A 19,122-nucleotide genomic window follows, 5' to 3' on the forward strand; every position below is an offset into this window, starting at 1 on the left:
TTTCTAGGGGCTCTCCTTCCTATACTTTTCTTAAAGTAGGAGGCCATGCCAAATGCTCTTTTAGAGACTCGAAACTCTCATCGCATTGCTTGGTCCATTCAAATTCCTTGGAGCCTCTGAGCGCATTAAAGAAGTGAATACTCCGATCGGTTGACCTCGAAATAAAACGGCTTAATGCAGCTATGCACCCTGTCAACTTTTGCACTTCTTTTATGTTCCGTGGTGGTGTCATGTTCCATAAGGCTGTGATCTTCTCTGGATTTACTTCGATGCCTCGCTCATGAACGATGAAACCTAAGAATTTACCTGCGGAGACACCAAATGTACATTTTAGAGGATTCAATTTCATGCGATATTGCCTTAAAAGTTCGAATGATCTTCTAAGATCGTCCGTATGTTCATTTATTTTTCGGCTTTTGACTAGCAGATCATCAATGTATGCTTCCATCGTAATCCCGAGTAATTCAATCTTTGATATCTTGCTCCAACATTTTTTAACCCAAAGGGCATTACTGTGTAACGGTATAGTCCTCGGTCAGTTATAAATGCCGTGTGATCCTGGTCGGGACCATACATAGGGATTTGATTGTAGCCAGAGTAGGCATCCATGAAGCTTAGAATTTCATGGCCTGCTGTGGCGTCTACTAACTAATCTATTCTCGGCATAGGGAAACTATCTTTTGGGTAAGCCTTGTTCAGATCCGTAAAATCTACACAAGTTCTCCATTTCCCGTTAGGTTTCTTGACCAGGACGGGATTGGCTACCCATTTTGGATATTTAGTTTCTTTTATTGATCCGTTAGAAATTAGCTTATCTACTTCTTCTTTTAAGGCTATATACCTTTCGGAGTTCAAAGCCCTTCTCTTTTGTCTAATGGGTTTTTCTTTAGGATCTATATTTAACCTATGACACGCTATTTGGGGATCTATCCCCGTCATGTCGGACTGTGACCAGGCAAATATGTCTAAGCTATTAGACAAGAGAGTAATTAAATTATTTTTGGTCCCTGATTCAAGATATTTTCCAATCTTGAGCTTCTTCTCAGGTTGTTTTGGATCCGGAGTGATTTCCTCGACTTCATACCCTGGGCCAATCTCTTCTCGGCTCGGAAGGCGTGGGTCGAAATCCGAGTCGATCATCATAACTTTGTGGACATCTTTGTCCTGACTCTCTTTGAGGTAATTTGCATAACAACTTCTTGCGATAGCATGTGTACCGACTACTTCACCTACCCCGTGCTCGGTAGGAAACTTTATTTTCAAATATTCCACAGAAGCGATAGCCCCAAGGGACTGCAAGGTTGGCCTGCCAATGATCGCGTTGAACGAATATTTTCCGGGGACCACCACCCATGTTGTGTTAGTGGTTTTACTCCTCGGGCTCTCTCCTACAGTTATCGGGAGTGAGACTACTCCCTTAGGCTGGATTGAGTCTCCTGTGAAACCATAGAGATTTTCAGGAGAAGGAGCTAATGCGTCTTGCTTAAGACCCATTTTGTTGAAGGTGTCTTCATAGAGCACGTCGACGGCACTCCCAGTGTCCACCAATATTCGGTGCACATTCCTGTTACCGATAAGAGCTGATATGACCAGTGGATCGTTGTGAGGAAACATCACCCACCGAGCATCCTCTGCTGTAAAGGTGATAGGCTCCGTGCTAGGCTTGGCTATCTTGTTAGGCCTTTGTTCGGCTGTGAACAAGATTTGTCGGGGGCCCGCGTAGGCCTCTCTTACATAGCTCTTTTGAGCGCTCCTTGAAGTTCCTCCCACATGTGGTCCTTCGACTATGAGCGAGATTTCAGCATATGCTTCACCTTTTTTATCCTCTTGATCCCCGTGCTCGGCCTTGAATTTCTTCAGTGCTCCTCTTCGGATCAGAGCTTCTATAGCTTCTTTGAGGTTGAAGCAGTCTGCAGTGCGATGACCGATGTCCGCGTGGAAAGCACAATATTTTGTTTTATCTCTCTTTGAGATATCTTTCTTGATCGGCCTTGGCTTAGGGAAATCTTCTTTGTCCTGTGTAAGACTGAATATCTCCTCTATCGGGGCATTGAGTTTGTGATATTTATCAAACTTACTGGAAAAAGGCTTCGGAGGTCCTGCTCCAGATCGGCTCTTCTTTGGTGGGCGGTTATCCTCAGAATGTCGCTCCTTGTGCTCTTCTCGGTAGCTCTTCGGTGGCTTCGCTTTTCTTGCCGCCAACCTTGCTTCCTCCGCGTTGATATACTTCTGAGCTCTCTTCAAGAAATCGTTGTAGTCCCATGGACTAGTCTTCTGAAGTGACCACCAGAACTCAGATTCTGTTCGGACGCCGGAGGAGATCCCGAAGAGCTTAAAGTCTTTGTTCAGATCGTCAACTTGAAGAGCTTGCTCCGAATAGCGATTAATAAAATCTTTCAATGACTCGTCGTGGGCTTGTCTCACTGCTAGCAGCCTTTCTTTTGGAGTTTTTCCCGAGCTGGAGCCGACAAACTGTTCCATGAATTTTCTGGATAACTGCTTCCAGGATCCTATGGAGTTTGGCTTTAGTTTTCTATACCACCTTTTGGCTGAGCCAGTTAAAGTGATAGAGAATGCTCTGCACATAACTTCTGGTCCGGCCCCTTGCAACAGCATCCAAGAAGAAAAGGTGTCTAGATGGTCTCCTGGGTCGGTCTTTCCATCGTATACTGGGATGCTCAGCATCCTGAAACGATCAGGCAGCGGGTGTTCTAACACGCGTGATGTGAAAGGGGAGACAGCTTCTCCAACTTTCGGGATCGACTCCTTCTGACCTAGGGCCACTTCTTCGATTCGACGCTCCAATCTTCTAAAATTTGTTTTGTTGGTGCTCGCGCTGTCTTCAGTTTCTGAGCTTACCATGCTATTTCTGAAAGTGTTTGAATGACCTCTGTCCATAGTGGGCTGGTACCGATCAGGAATCTTTTCCTGACTGGACTGCTCTTTCTTGGATTCAGAGTCATCTTCCATCCTCTCATACCGATCTTTAGCATGTTTCCGAGATTTCTTAACCTGCGGATCCTGCCCGACGGGTTCTTTCCCTGATCGGTGTGAGGGTTCTTCATCTGGGATCACTACCGCGCTTCGCAGTGTGACTTTCTTTGCCTGCAGCCTTCTCTTTAGCTCCCTGTTATTCGCCTCTAAGACCGAAAGACGCTCTTGCATCTGTCTGAATTGTTCTTCGAGACTAGGTTCTGGGAGAAGTTCAGCTATTTCCTCCAGGGTGAGAGGCAAGGTGCGATTGTGATGTTCTATCTCCGTCTCCTGGTTGGGGACAGTAATCGGGGTGGATGAGCTAGCCATATTCTTCAGCTGTGCCCCCTCCTTCTAGCGCCAACTGTTGACCTGTAAAATTAGTACAACAATATCTCACGAAAATACACAGACTCCGAGTACAAGAACTCTGAGTACAGAGATGATTTAGGTAAGACTTTCTCTTTATACAGACGAATCTAATACAAGAGAGCAATGTTTTCTAGAGGTTCTAAGTATCAATCAATCAGTGATCCCCTCCTAAAGTCCTCTGCAAGCTCCTATTTATACTTGTCTGGTGTAGCTTCGTGGTTGTGGGTTTTGACGGTTATTCTGGGGAACGTGGAGTGATCAATCCCATGTTCTAGATGGTTTTTTGGGTAACTGTCGATTCCCTCTCGTTGAGGTGGACGGTTACACGATTTCTGAACCGTCAAGGTGCGCGTTTAAGCATTTGAAACATGTTTTCTTTTGGTTTGACTAGTCTTTGACCCACGATCTTTTCTTCTCTCCGAAGTTCTGATCGGTAGGTTTCGTTCTTAACTTATGAAAAGGTCGTTCCTTTTCAGTGTTTAACTCTTAGGTCTATTTTACCTGAGTTCGGTGCTGGGTTTTGCATTCTGCTCGGGGTTCCGACTGTTGTCAATGGTGCCCACAAGAAGAGTAGTAGTGTCTATCTATGTACATTTGATGTCATAGTCTTACGAAGACTCTTGCTTGTAATTGCCTATCTATTCATTAATAAAGTTGAAACATTCATTCATTCTTTCTTTGTTTGAAGCTTTATGATAAAACCTTAGTGTTTTAGTCCATAAACAAACTTAACAACTTACGAAGAGACAAATGTAGATTTGCATGAACAAACTCTTCGTAGTTTGCTTAAAACGATATATTCGCAATCTTAGGGTCAAAGGACTATTGACCTCAGTATGATTGTTAGAAGAATCTATGATGTCTGGTTATGAGGCATTGAGAGTTGGGGACTCTATAGTTCTTCTAAGTATCTTCCGAAGGTACTGAATTGACCAGTGCACTTCTAGAGACAATATAAGAACAAACCATTTAACCTCTTATGTCTCGAAGTCACTATGTATGAATTGCATCATGCTTACCTTAATCCTGAAATGAGACATGCCATTTCACACCTTAGTATTCTCATTTGAGAAAGTCAAAGTTCGGACTCACTATGTGATTCCGAACAAGGCCTATTGGTGAAGTACTAAGTTGTGAGTCTGTCATGAGTAACTTTGTGAAGTTCTCATAGATATGGAATTCATGTACAAGATTGCTGAAATGCAATGTATGTCACCTCATGCTTTGTTCCTTGGAGTGTGAATAAATGAACTGGCCAGTGTCCAAATTGAGTCCTGACTCTTTTGGATGAAACAATGTGACTTGTTAGCTCCTCGTCAATACATTGTTTCTAACTTATTCACAAGCGACAAAGGAGTTGAGGAAATAACAGCTAGAAGGGTAAAATGGTAATTTAGTAAATCCCGACTAGCTGATGACATTCATGAAGGGTAAACATAGATAATATTCAGTGGATCCGCTCATCATAATTAGGTCGAATTCTTGAGTAGAAAACAAATTCATTTGAACCGAGAGATTTTCAGTGTCAGCTCTTTAGTGGAGTCAGTTGGCATTAAGCTAAACTTGGAAAAGGTTTGTGAACTTTTGAGTCCAAGTGTTTAGCTCAAGCTTTGTTCATTTGGGTCCATGAGGTCACTGTCACGAATCACATCGATAGGAATAGTTAAACTAGAAGCTAAGTCAAAACAAGAACGAGACAAGTTTTACGAAAATTGTCAAAAGGGTATTTTGGTCCTTTTGGACATAGGACGAAATGAATGTCAATAAATTATTTTTGACATTGTCATATGATGACAAATGAAATAAATATTACTCAGCCATATTAGTGTAATTGGGCCTTGAGGATTAATTTCATTTCATAGAATTTTACTTGAAAATTCTTAATGGGCTTTTTTTTATGTTGTCATGAACAAATGAAGAAACATCTAGAAGCTCCTTCTAGAAGCTCAAATTTCGTCCAACCCAAGGAAAATAAGGCTGAATTTCGTTCATGCCATAGTGGGAAAGAGAGTTTATTTTGTGCATTGATGTATGAAGATACTTGCCAAAAGAAAAAGAGGAAACAAATTTCCTTTAGAAGGAAAGTGCATTTTCGGCCAACTAAGAGAGAACAAATGAGGAAACAAATCCAAGGACTTGCATGACATGTCATGAACGTCCAACATGGGTAGAAAAGAGGAAATAAGATTTGCTCATGCCTCTCCTATAAATAGAGGCCTCATTCCTCTCATTCTAGTCATCCCACATAAGTTAGAGATTGAGAGACTCTCTCTCTAGACATTGTTGGCCGAAAATCCTCTCTCTCTCTCTCACTAGTTTATTTTCGATTTTTTCTTGTCTTGGCACCTAGGTCCTCACTCGACCTAGTGTTTAGCTCTGCGACTTCGAGACTCGTTCTTAAGTCGTAGTGTTTAAAAGTGCCCACTCACTGATTCCTTCTTTTCGAGTGATTTAGTGATAGAAACTTTCGTGGTTGCTCGAGGTGCCGAGGAAAGAAAGAGAGACGTGCTGCGAGGGGAGACGAGCGTTGCAAACTTTCCACAAGCTTCTTCAAAGTTCAAGCTTCAAGAAAGGTTAGTAAACTTCTAGCTCATATTGGTTTTTAATTACATGTACTTGCACTTGTCTAGGTTAGTAAAAACTGTTTTACTTGTAAAAGAAAATTTTTAAAATTCCGCCGCTTACCGAAGCGTTAATTATTTTCTCAAACCCTAGATCGATTCCAACACCGACTACCCTACTCGGTGTCTGACTATTTTATCCCGTAACAGATCTAATGCCACGAAACTTGATTCGTTTGAATTTCAGGCCTTTTAACCAGTCATAGTAAATAAATATACCGTGGTCACGATGGAGCATCACTAAGGCTTTGTTGTTTATGCAACAAACTAATTTCATATACATCATGTGATCTCGGAATTGGTCAAAATCAATGGAAAACAAGTTAGTTCAAGACTTGGGGTTCCCATTTTCATTCATCACCCATATATCCACATTAGTAACCGGCGAAGTAACGTGCATGTAAAGACGGCTTCGTCGAACTCTTAGGGTCGAACCATGAAAGAGTGACAGTTCATCTCGCCGAAACGGAAGAGGGTGAACTTGAAATCGCTCCTCATTCAAGTAGAAAGAAACCACACTATGATTCTCATTGTTTTCGTCCTTATCTCTATAGAGAAGCCAATGAAGTGCTCCATCTAGATAGACCGGGGAGCATAAGAATCCTTGCTCGGTTGGCCATGAATCGAGCTTTCTCCGTGATTCTGTCCAGAGCGTGTGTATATCAGCCACTTCAACGTACCCAAATTCAGGATAGTCTCTACGCTGACGTAGTACCCTAATAACCTTGTACCCATTGTGCTCTGGACTGAAACCAAACCCAAAAGCTTTCCGGATAGGATTACAATCTTTCCAAGCAGTCTTTGGAAGATACGTAAACTCGCCGGTGACCGGATTGCAGACCACAATTGGGTGTTCAAAACTGAGCTAAAACACCGACGGGATCGGGTCAAGCAAAGCAATCCATTGCACGAATTGACGACCTCGTACGTGTGATCACTGGAGGAATTCAACTTCATGATGTTCTTCCTTGAGGTTATGACACAAAACATCACATTGTCGATGTTGACATTACCCAATCTGTTGAACATATCTTGGGCATTCCTCAATGGAATCTTCAGTCTTGCCGTGACCATTGTACTGAGTCGACATTGTTTACACTTCTCTTTACTAGCTACGCACCGTTAATAACCCGATCTAAGCTCGTTGTCCTCAAATAAGTAGAAGCTTCTCGAGATTCTGTCGTTGTCAATGTCGCGGATCAATGTACATTCTTTTCCAAGTGCGAATTGAGTCCTAGCAAATTCACAATCAGAGATTATAACATGCCAAGTCTTGCACACAGACTTGCACATCACAATACTCTCTGTTGGAAGTTCCAGAAAGATTTCGACGAGTATGGTCGAAGGAAGATTGGAAGATTGGATATGGAAACACCAGACAATTGGATTTGTTCATCTTTACTGTTGTGTGGTTGGGTCGAGCAAAATTTTGACGTTCTACGCGTCTTCATAGTCGTTCGTTCCATATTTCTTAAGAAACACATCCGGAAACTTAAAAAACACACACTCAGCATGATCCAAATTAAACGAATTGTCAAAGACAAACCACGTTAGAGAGAAGGAATGGAAATACTATCTAATATCTACACCATGTAATGCTACAAATCTGCACACACTATCAAATATTTACAGCATATAGCTTTATATACCTTAGGCATCGTGATACATCCTAACAACCGAGTTATATGATGCTAAATAATAGAAACAGCCTCTGAACTAAGACATTGAACAAAACAACAATTGCAAATTTCTCTACATCTGAAATACAACCAATTATCAGACTGAACGAACTCTCTTTAACTTAATCCAAAATTCAAATAAGAGCAAACATTTAAAGATAATAAACATAAATCCGTCAATAACTTAAGCGAACCTTAAATCAATAATCAATCTAATTTTGAACACGGAAAGTAAGGTAAAAAATGGAAGATGTGAAAGGACTCTGAAATTTGAATCGAAAAAAGAAAAATATAAAATAAAAAAGATCAATAGTTAAACGTGTGAGGATGAATAATGAAATCTTATTTTGAATTAATTAACCTTTAAATTCCCCTGCTCTGTGGTCTCGGCTGAAGGATTGCAGAGTCGACGCTCAAGGATTAAGCACAAGATAGGCATATTTTTGGCCAAAAGATACTCATGAAAAGAGATTTTATTCCGTAGGGGCACAAATAGAATGTATATATGTATAATCAATTTACAATGTTTAAGAGTTCTTTTTATTTCTATTAATGTTAGCGTAGTATATCAAAAGAGAATTTTCAAAAATTTGGTAAAATTATACTAGACAATTTATGCACACAACTAACACATTATTTTTTTAAATTAAAAAGTAAAATAAAAATTCAAAATAAAACTTTATGTTAAAAGAAAAAATAGCATCTTAGTATCCAAAATAAACTATAATTGATGATATTTAATTATTTTTATAAATAAATGTATTTAAACTTCTAGTTGATGTAAATAGATTATGTACATAATATAATAATTAAATTTTTTTAAATTTCAAACTAATAATTCTTATTAAATTTATTTCTCAAAATATAAACATTAAAACACTTGATATTATTATGAAGAATAAATGACATGCTTGCCACCTCAATTATGGCACTTGTAAACGAAATGGTCCTCGAAGTAAAAAAATATGTTTTAAGCGTATTCAAACTTTTTTCTCACGTGATGACTCGAATGAGGTCAATTATCGAAATACCCTTGGCTGCTAATATATTGTAATATTAAAAGGAATTATTTGAAAAATAAACGTTTTTAAATGGAGTAAATATTAAAAAGCGTGATATATAACCATAATTCTCGAATCGTGTTTCATTCTTTGTCGACCTAGGTCTTTTTCGATGTCGTAGTTTTTCGTCAATCCCAATCAGAAATCCAAAGTCGTCGTCAAGCTGGTACTCTCAAGAATCATTCATCATGGTTTCATCATGGTCAGTGAATGTTCAACGTCGAGTCGGACGAGATCACGAATGTCACCAAGCATCGGCGGAGATGGGTCAGCTGATGTTCATCGTGGACGTCCGCCGATGTTTTCATGTGGACTGATCTGCGTTGAATGCACTTCTTGGATGGATTTGAACCTGGGAGACAATTTTTTCGGTTGTCATAATTGCAAGGTTAGGCCTGAATGTTAAGATCCCATGGTAAGTGTTATTAGTTGTACTTATATTCGCGATTTCGTTTGTTATTAATGCTTTCAGAAAGGTAGTGACAAAGGTCGTGGGTTTTTGGAATTAATAGACACGCTAATGTGTAAAAGATTGATTCAAATCATTCATGGGCTTTTGAAAAAAATCAATAGGTTTGAAAAGGAGTTACAGGATCAAATTATTCCGGGATTGCATACTCTTTCACAGCTTCCTTGAAAACACTAGAATTTGGAAAAACTAATCTCAACTTCAATGTCGGACTCCTCATGTCAGTATCTTCTCTGAATGCTAGGAACCTTGGTAACTTTTTCTTCAAGTTTCTCTTATCTCTGAATGTATCTCTTTCATATGAAACAGGAGTAGCCTCAACTTCATCCTCCTTGTTGAGTAATAAACTCTCCCACGTCAGCATCAATGTCGTAGTCACTGTCATCACTATCATCTTTGTTATCGCCCCGTCCCGGGTCGACCATGTCCGAAAAAGCCCGGAGGAATCTCACCCGGCCAATGGCAGAGTCATGCTTGAAAAGGCCGAGAGGCCTCACCCGGTCAAAGGTCGGGTCACGTCCGAAGGGCCAAAGCCTATTCGCCTGGCAAATGGCCGGGCCATGCTCGATAGGGTCGAAAGGCCTCGCTCAGCCAATGGTCGGGCCATGGCGGAGAGGCCCAAGGCCCCTTCACTCGGCCTGCGCTCGGCCAGCGCTCGAGAGGCCGAGGACTCTTCACTCGACCTGTGCTCGGCCAGCGCTCGGGAGGCTGAGGAATCCCTCGCTCGGCTAGCGCTCAGCCAGCACTCGGGACGCCGAGAAGTCTTCACTCGGCCAGTGCACGGGAGGCCGAGAAGACTTCACTCGGCCAGGCCCTCGGCCAGTGCTCGAGAGGCTGAGAGGTCTTCACTCGGTTGACCCTCGAGGAGCACTCGGGAGGCCGAGGATCACCTCACCCAACCTCCACTCTGCCAAAGGGTCTTCAAACCACCCCTTGGTCGCCTATAAATACAAGGGTCCTTCCCTTGACCTAGGTAATCCAACTTTGAGCTCTAAAACGTTGTTGAACTCATAATTCACTCCTTTCACTAATCTTTGGCCTCTAAACACTCGAACCCTCTTATCCACCTCAATTCCTCTAATGTTGAGCGTCGGAGAGGTAAACAGAGGCAACCCCTCTGTTTCCCTTTAATATATTCTCGTTTACCCTGTTTTCAGGTACGACGACGACATACATCACCACCACAGTTGCTAAAGTAGACTTGGGATACTAAGTCTAAGACGCTCAAAGCTCGAACGCGACCACTTGGTCCAGCCTTGGGTCGAACCGTTGCGGGTGTTAAATCGTTGTCCGAAAACGAGCGACAAAATTTTGGCACTAGAAGGAGGGGATCTCTCAACCTTGGAGACGCATTCTCTCTACCATTTCATATTTTCTCTACAACAACCAAAGACTCTCGCTAGATGAGTCATGTGCCAGCAACCTCCGCTGGCACTCGAGCGAGTAGCTCGAGGTACGGCCTCCGGAGCCTAGAGCATCGCATAGGAGAGCAGCCTCGTGACCACGAGAGCCAGCCCCAGAAGCCGGCCATCGACACCGAAACCGTTCTCCGAGAGGATACAGCCCAGAGGCTCGCCGAGCTCCTAGACCGGCCGGGTGTGGATGGCACGCTCATCGCCTACCTCCTCGGCTAGGACGTCGAGGGTGGTCCCAACCACGACGACTCCGACCCTGACTAGAAGGGGGAGTCAAGAACAGGCGAGGCAACCCATAGCCTCGTGCGCTCTCTTTCCAAAAGGACGAGGAGGCCACGGCCGGGGCGGCACCACCGACACAACAGTGCTCGCGCTCCCATTCTCGAGGGCCTGCTCCCTCGGTTTCAAGAGATGGCCATACATGGCCCCTCGCCGGGGAGAGAGCCACCCCCGGCAATGATGGGGCTGACAACCGAGACATTTGCCGGACGGCCCAACCAAGGGCCGTCTCGCCCCGCCAAGCGCAAAGTGGGGATCTCAGAGAACACTTAATGCCTAAGAGGAACTCCCGAGGCGAGGACCTCCGTTAGAGGCTCAACTCCCAAAGGGACGTGCTGCCCGCTGCTACATTGAGCCAGGCTTAGGCCAATGTTGGGGACAAAGCGTCCAAAGAGGGCCTACAGGTGACTCCCGTGGTTCCGGCCATCAGCCCTGCTAACGGGCTCAACATGGTGACAATGATTCAGAGCCTCCAGAATTAGATCGTCGAAATGAGGGAGTCAGGGGGCCAAAGACCTTACGTCGTCATAGAAGAATACTACTCGCCCTTCGCCGCTCAGATCCCGGCGCAACCATGCGTCGAAAACTTCAGGCTGCCCTCTATTCCTCCATATGACTGGCGAACGGACCCGAACGTCCACATCCCGCACTAGAAGACGTGGATGTCCATGCAGGGGCAGTCTAATGCCATCCTGTACCAGAAATTCAGCCTGACTCTTTCACCGTGTCTGGGTTTGAATGGTTTAGACGTTTGAGGCCAGGAAGCATTCAGTCCTTCCGGGAGGCATTTCTCGCTCAGTTCGCCACTCTAATGGCGCTGAAGAAGTCGAAGACGTATCTCTTGTCCATCTGGCAAGAGAGAAACGAGACCTTGAGGCAGTATCTCGCCCACTTCACCGAGGAATTCCACAAGGTGAAGGGATTCAATGACAAAGATGCCATCACAGCAATCATTGAGGGAGCTCGCACGAGCGACTTCCTCAAATCCATAGTTGGGAAGGTGCCAAGGGACATGGAGGAGCTCATGGCAAGGGCCCGCACTTACATGGGGATCGAGGACTACCTCGATGGCCGAGATGGCCGAAAAGCTAGTGGACAAGGTGATCGTCGTCGCGACAACCAAGACGGAGATTGCCTGATTCTCAAAAGAGGAGGAATAAAGGAGGCCAGGCCCCTAATGATGGCTCCCTTCCCCGGCCGAGGCCTTCGCATGTCAACAGCTTTCGAAAGTTCTCGGCATTCACCCCTCTCAACACCCCGCAAGAGTGGATCCTGGCTTTGCACCGCGACAAGCTAGGAAGCCCTGCTCCTCTAACAAAGGATCCCATAAAGCGGGATCGAAGCAAGTTTTGTGAGTACCACCAGGATCACGGGCATCTGACGTCCGAATGTTACCAGCTCAAGCGTCAGATTGGGGCACTCATCCAGGATGAGAAATTGAAAGAATACATCCTCAGAATGATCGAGACGGCCACAACGAACGGGGAACGGTCGTTGCAGGAGAAGAAGGGTCAGACAACGGTCACCGTTACTGACCGAACCGCAAATAATGAACCAGAAAGCTCACAAATGCACGTTGTGGGCTCAATTATGGGAGGACCCGAGCTCGGGGACTCAGGCACGCAAAGAAAGAAGTATGTGCGGGAAGTCTCTTGGGGGAAGATAGCCCATCACATCAACCATACGTACGAGGTTCCACCTCCGATCCCCTTCGAGTCCATGTTTTTCACCAACCAGGAGGCGATGAATACTACATCCACACAATGATGCGATAGTCAGCTCAGCGCCGGTCGCTAACAACCTCGTCCGAAGAATCCTGATTGACAACGGCAGCTCGACCGACATCATTTTTAAATCAGCTTTGGATAGGATGAAGCTGACCGGGCTAAGACCGACCCCGATCTCAACCCCTCTCTTCGGCTTCTCCAAGGAAAGGGTGATGAAGGAGGGTACCATCGACCTCCCGGTGACCTTTGGGACTCCTGAGGGAATCGAGGTAACACACATCGTGTCGTTCCTTGTGGTGGATCAACCGTCTACCTACAACATCATCGTGGGTCATCCCACTCTTAACTGGCTAAAGGCCATAACCTCCACCTACCACTTGATGATGAAATTCCCGACCGAGAAGGGAATCGCCATAATGTTGGGAGACCAATCGATGGCGAGAATGTGCTACATTCAAGGGGTGGAGTGAAAAATGAAGGGGAAGATGGTGAGCACCATCTATCAGCTGGGAGACAAGTTCCCCTGCAAGATTAAGCAAGGAGGCACCGTTGGTGAGTTGGACTAGAGGGACGAAGTCGAGTGTCGGAAGGTGGAGACACCGGACGACCTCGTTCCCGTCGTGTTGGACGACTCCAAGCCAGACCAGGTGGTCAAGATTGGCGCCCAGCTCTGGACCGAGGTCCGACTCAGCCTTCCTCCAAGAGTTCAAGGATGTCTTCGCGTGCACACACGCTGATATGACGGGGATCGACCTCGAGATAATGATCCACCGCCTCAATGACGACAAGAGGACAACCAAACGCGTCCAACCGAGGCGAGCGTTTAGCGGAGAGAGATACCAGGCCATTGGAGAGGAAGTTGATAAACTTCTCGCCGCCAACTTCATAAGAGAGGCAGAGCACCCCAAGAGGGTGTGCAATGTTGTAATGGTGAAGAAGCCCAATGGGAAGTGGCGGATCTACATCGACTACAAGGATCTCAACAAAGCCTACCCAAATGATAGCTTCCCTCTCCCGAGGATCGAGCAACTTGTCAATGCCACGGTGGGTCATGAGTTGCTAAGCTTCATGGATGCCTATTCAGGGTACAATCAAATCCACATGCACGAGCCGGATCAGATCAAGACCACCTTTGTCACGAACCGCGGATTCTACTATTACAAGGTCATGCCCTTTGGCCTCAAAAACACGGGTGCTACGTATCAAAGGCTGGTGAACCGGATGTTTGCCAACCAGATTGGCAAGGCAATGGAGGTCAACGTAGATGACATGCTAGTCAAGAGCCTCAAGGTCCACGTTCACGTCCGAGACCTGAGGGAAATGTTCACGATCTTGCAGCGGTACAAGATGAAGCTCAACCCCATCAAGTGCGCCTTCGGGGTTGAGTCCGGCAAACTCTTGGGCTATATGGTGAGCCGTTGTGGGATCGAAGCCAATCCCGAAAAGATCAAGGCAATCTTGGAGATGAGATCGCCCCAGAAGGTTAAAGAAGTACAAAGCTTGACAGGCAGGATCGCCGCCTTGAACCGGTATGTATCCAAAGCCACCGATAAGTGCCAACCATTCTTCAAGGCATTAAAGAAGACGGACGGGTTCGTTTGGATGGAGGAGTGCGAGAAGGCGTTCCACGAAATGAAGGCCTACTTTAGCTCCCCTCTGTTCCTTGCAAAGCCTAAGGACGGCGAGATCTCATACATCTACCATGCAGTTTTCGATAGGGCCGTGAGTGCGGTCCTTATACGTGAAGAAGACAAGGTCCAATGGCCAGTGTACTACGGAAACCTGATACCCGGAAATTGAGAGATTGTCCCTCGCTCTTGTCATGGGCGCGAGAAAGTAACGCCCTTATTTTTAGGCATATCCTATCATGGTGCGCACGGGACATCCGATAAAGAAAGCTCTGCAGAATGGAACGTCTTCGTGGATGGCCACCTGGTCACAGGAATTGGGTGAGTACGGAATCGAGTTCCAACCAAGAACTGCCATCAAAGGGCAGGCCCTCGCCGACTTTGTGGCGGAGTTTTCATGTACACACCAGCTAGGCAAGGGCAAAGAGAAAGAAGGAGACAAGGAAGACAATGACAATGACCATGATGGATCGGCAAAGAAGAGGACCAACGACCCGATAGGCCCGATCTGGGATCTGCATGTGGACGGCACGTCAAACGCCCGGGAGGCTGGCATCGGCGTCATACTCACAAATCTTGATAGGAAAAAATTGAGATACGCCATGCGATTCGAATTCAAGGCCTCCAACAACAAGGTATAGTACGAAGCTCTGATCGTTGCCTTGGAGTTGGCGAACAAATTGGAAGTCTGGAACCTACGCACCCATTGCGACTCACAACTTATTGTGAACCTAGTGGAGGCGAACATGATCACATACCTATCCAAGACGCAAAAGAACCTCGAGGCTCTTTCGTGGTTTGAAATAGTCCAAATCCCTCGCGAAGCAAACATCGAGGCCGACGCCTTGGCACGTCTCGTGTCAGGGATAGACGAAGATAGGGAAGGCAACGTCTCGATAGAGGTACTGACCCGACCCTACGTCTCGAGAGGCGACGTAGGAGTGATCGACAACGTGCCGCCGCCATCATGGAGGATGTTGGAATTGATATAGAGTTAAGAAAAAATGTAACGCTTCGAGCAAGCGGCAGAATTTAAAAATTTTCTTTAAAACAAGTAAAACGATTTTACTAACCTAGACAATGAGCAAGTACATATAAATTAAAACTATTATGAGCATAAATGTTTACTAACCTTTTTAGAAGCTTGAACGTTGAGAAGCATTCAGAAGGTTGAAACATTCGTCTCCCCTCGCAGCACGTCTCTCTTCTTTCCTCGGGAACTCGAGCTACCATGAAAGTTTCTATCACAAGAATCACTTAAGAAAGAAAGGAATTAGTGTGTGGGCACTTTTAAACACGACGACTCAAGAACAAGTCTTAAAGTCGAAGAGCTAAAACACTAGGTCAAATGTGGACCTAGGTGCCAAAACAAAAACGAAAAGAACTTAGAGAGAGAGAGAAGGGAGTGGGCGGCCACAAGGTCTAGAGAGAGAAGCTCTCAATCTCTAACTTATGTGGAATGAGAAAAATGAGAAGAATGAGGGCTCTATTTATAGGCAAAGTTTTACCTTCAATAAGGTAGTTTCCTCTAATATAGAATATCACATATTCATGAGCAAATATTATTTCCTCATTTTGCACCTCATGGACGTCCAAGCTAGTCTTCTAGAAGACCTTGGATTTGTTTCCTCTTTTGTTTGCTCCTTGTTGGCCGCCCAAATGCATTCCTCAAATAGGAAATTTGTTTCCTCTTTTTTTTTGGCAACTATCTACATATTAATGCACAAAAAAAGCTCTCTTTCACACTATGACATGAACGAAATTCAGCCTTCTTTTCCTAGGGTTGGACGTGCAAGGCTTCTAGAAAGGGTTTCTAGATTTTTCTTCATTTGTTCATGACAACATAGAAAAACCCATTAATAATTTTAAGCTAAAACTCCATGAAATCAAATTAATCCTCAAGGTCCGATAAACTCTTCATGGCCGAGTGTTTTAAGTTTCATTTGTTATCATATGACAGTGTCAAAAATATTATTGACATTCATTTCGTCCTATGTCTAAAAAGACAAAAATACCCTTCAGACAATTTTCGTAAACCTTGTCTTGTTCTTTTTTTGACTTAGCTTATAGTTTAAGGTCATGGATCCAAAAGAACAAAGCTTGAGCTAAAATACTTGGACTCAAAAGTTCACAAACCTTTTCCAAGTTTAGCTTAATGTCAACTGACTCTACTAAAGAGTTGACACTGAGAATCTCTCGGTTCAAATGAATTTATTTTCTACTCAAGAATTCAACTTAATTGTGATGAGTGGATCCACTGAATATTATCTATGTTTACCCTTCATGAATATCATCAACTAGTCGGGATTTACAAAATTACCATTTTAGCCTTCTAGCTGTTATTTCCTCAACTCCTTTGTCGCTTGTGAATAAGTTAGAAACAATGTATTGACGAGGAGCTAACAAGTCACATTGTTTCATCCAAAAGAGTCAAGACTGAATTTGGATACTGGCCAGTTCATTTATTCACATTCCAAGGAACAAAGCATGAGGTGATATACATTGCATTTCAGCAATCTTGTACGTGAATTACATATCTATGAGAACTTCACAAAGTTACTCATGACATCTTCATAACTTAGTACTTCACCAATAGATCCTGTTCAGAATCGTATAGTGAGTCTGAACTCTGACTTTCTCAAATGAGAATACCTAAGCTATGAAATGACATGTCTCATTTCAGGATTAAGGTAAGCATGATCCAATTCATACATAGTGACTTCGAGACATAAGAGGTTAAATGGTTTGTTCTTATTTTGTCTCTAGAAGTGCACTGGTCAATTCAGTACCTTCGGAAGATACCTAGAAGAACTATAGAGTCTCCAACTCTCAATGTCCCATAACCAGACATCATAGATTTTCATAACAATCGTATTAACATCAATAGTCCTTTGATCCTTAGATTGCGAATATATCGTTTTAAGAAAATCATGAAGAGTTTGTTCATGCAAATCTACGTTTGTCTCTTCATGTGTTGTTAGGTTTGTTTATGGACTAAAGACTAAGGTTTTTTCATAAAGCTTCGTACAAGGATGAATGAACGTTTCAACTTTTATTAATAAATAAGCAATTACAAGCAAGAGTATTCATAAGACTATATGACATCAAATGTATATAATTAAAGATTACAACTCTTCTTGTGGGCACCATTGACAACCAACTCCCACTTGACTCAAAGAAGATGTATGTAGACTTTCATGCCTACTCCCTCTCGATGTTGGTCGAAGACCTTGTTCGCTAGGGCCTTGGTGAATGGATCTGCCAGGTTGTCCACCGTTGCGATCTTCTTCACTTCCACGTCTCCGCGCTGCACGATCTCTCGAATCAAATGGTATTTCCTCTCAATATGTTTAGAGCGCTTATGGCTTCGAGGTTCCTTTTAGTTAACGACAGCCCCACTATTATCACAATAAAGGGTCATGGGCTCGTCAACGTTTGGAACAACTTCCACATACTTAAGGAATTTTCTAAGCCATACAGCCTTTTTGGATGCTTCACAAGCAACCACATATTCTGCTTACATTGTGGAGTCAGCAATGCAAGATTGCTTAATACTCCTCCACACAACAACTCCACCATTAAGGATGAACATAAATCCCGAAACGGATTTCCTGGAATCCTTATCCGCTTGAAAATCGGAGTCGATATATCCCGTCATAGTCAGGTCAGTACCTGAATATGTAGGCATCAAGTTCCTAGTTCTTCGAAGATACTTGAAAACATTCTTAACAACAATCCAGTGCTCGGGTCCAGGGTTGGATTGAAAACGGCTAACTACGCCAACCGCGTAACAGATATCAGGTCTAGTGCAAAGCACAGCATACATGAGACTTCCTACGGCTGAGGCATAAAGAATTTTTCTCATGTCCTCAATCTCTTGTGCAGTCTTGGGAGACTGGTCCTTAGAGAGTGAGACTCTATGCCTAAAGGGTGTTTGGCACTTCTTGGAGTCTTGCATCGAGAAACGATCCATCACCTTATCAATATAAGATGCTTCATAGAGTGACAAGGTCCGGTGTTTCCGATCTCGAAAGATTTGAATCCCCAGAATGTACGCGGCTTCTCCTAGATCCTTCATATCGAATTGCTTTGCTAGCCAGACCTTAACCTCAGATAATTTACCTACACCATTACCTATGAGTAATATATCATCGACATATAGTACCAGAAACTCAACTTTACCTTCGTGCATTAACTTGTAAGCACACGCTCATCTATTGACTGCTCAAAATCGAAGCTCTTTACAGTTTCATCGAATCTAATATTCCATGACCTAGATGCTTGCTTTAATCCATAAATCGACTTAAGCAACTCACAAACCTAGTCTGTTGACCTTCTTCCACAAAACCGTCTTGTTGAGCCACATAAATGTGCTTGTCAAGATTGCCATTCAGGAAGGCCGTCTTGACATCCATTTGCCAGATCTCATAGTCGAGAGCTTCAGCTATGGATAGAAGTATGCGGATGAATTTAAGCATCGCGACTGGCGAGAAGGTTTCTTCATAGTCAATCCCTTCTTGTTCGGTATAACCCTTAGCCACAAGTCGTGCATTGAACGTCTCGACGTTCCCATCCGGACCCCTTTTCTTCTTGTATATCCACTTACACCCTACCGGTTTAATCCCTTCAGGAAGGTCTACAAGTTTCCAGAATTTGTTGACATACATCGAGTGCATTTCAACTTTCATGGCGTCAATTCAAAGGTTTGATTCAGAACAAGCCATTCCTTGGCTATAGGAAATAGGGTCATCCATGTCTAAGACGGCTACAAGAGTGTCAGGCTTTTGAGTAGCCCACCCACTACATCTAAGTACTACTTGACGAGATTCTGATGAGTTAGGTTGTGTTTCAGTTGGGGTAAGAACAGTTCTTACAGATGAGGTAGAAGCTTCCTCACC

This window comes from Urtica dioica, chromosome 1, assembly GCF_054948205.1.
Source record: "Urtica dioica subsp. dioica isolate 48M chromosome 1, U.dioica_male_clone48M_v1_H2, whole genome shotgun sequence".
NCBI lineage: Eukaryota > Viridiplantae > Streptophyta > Magnoliopsida > Rosales > Urticaceae > Urtica > Urtica dioica.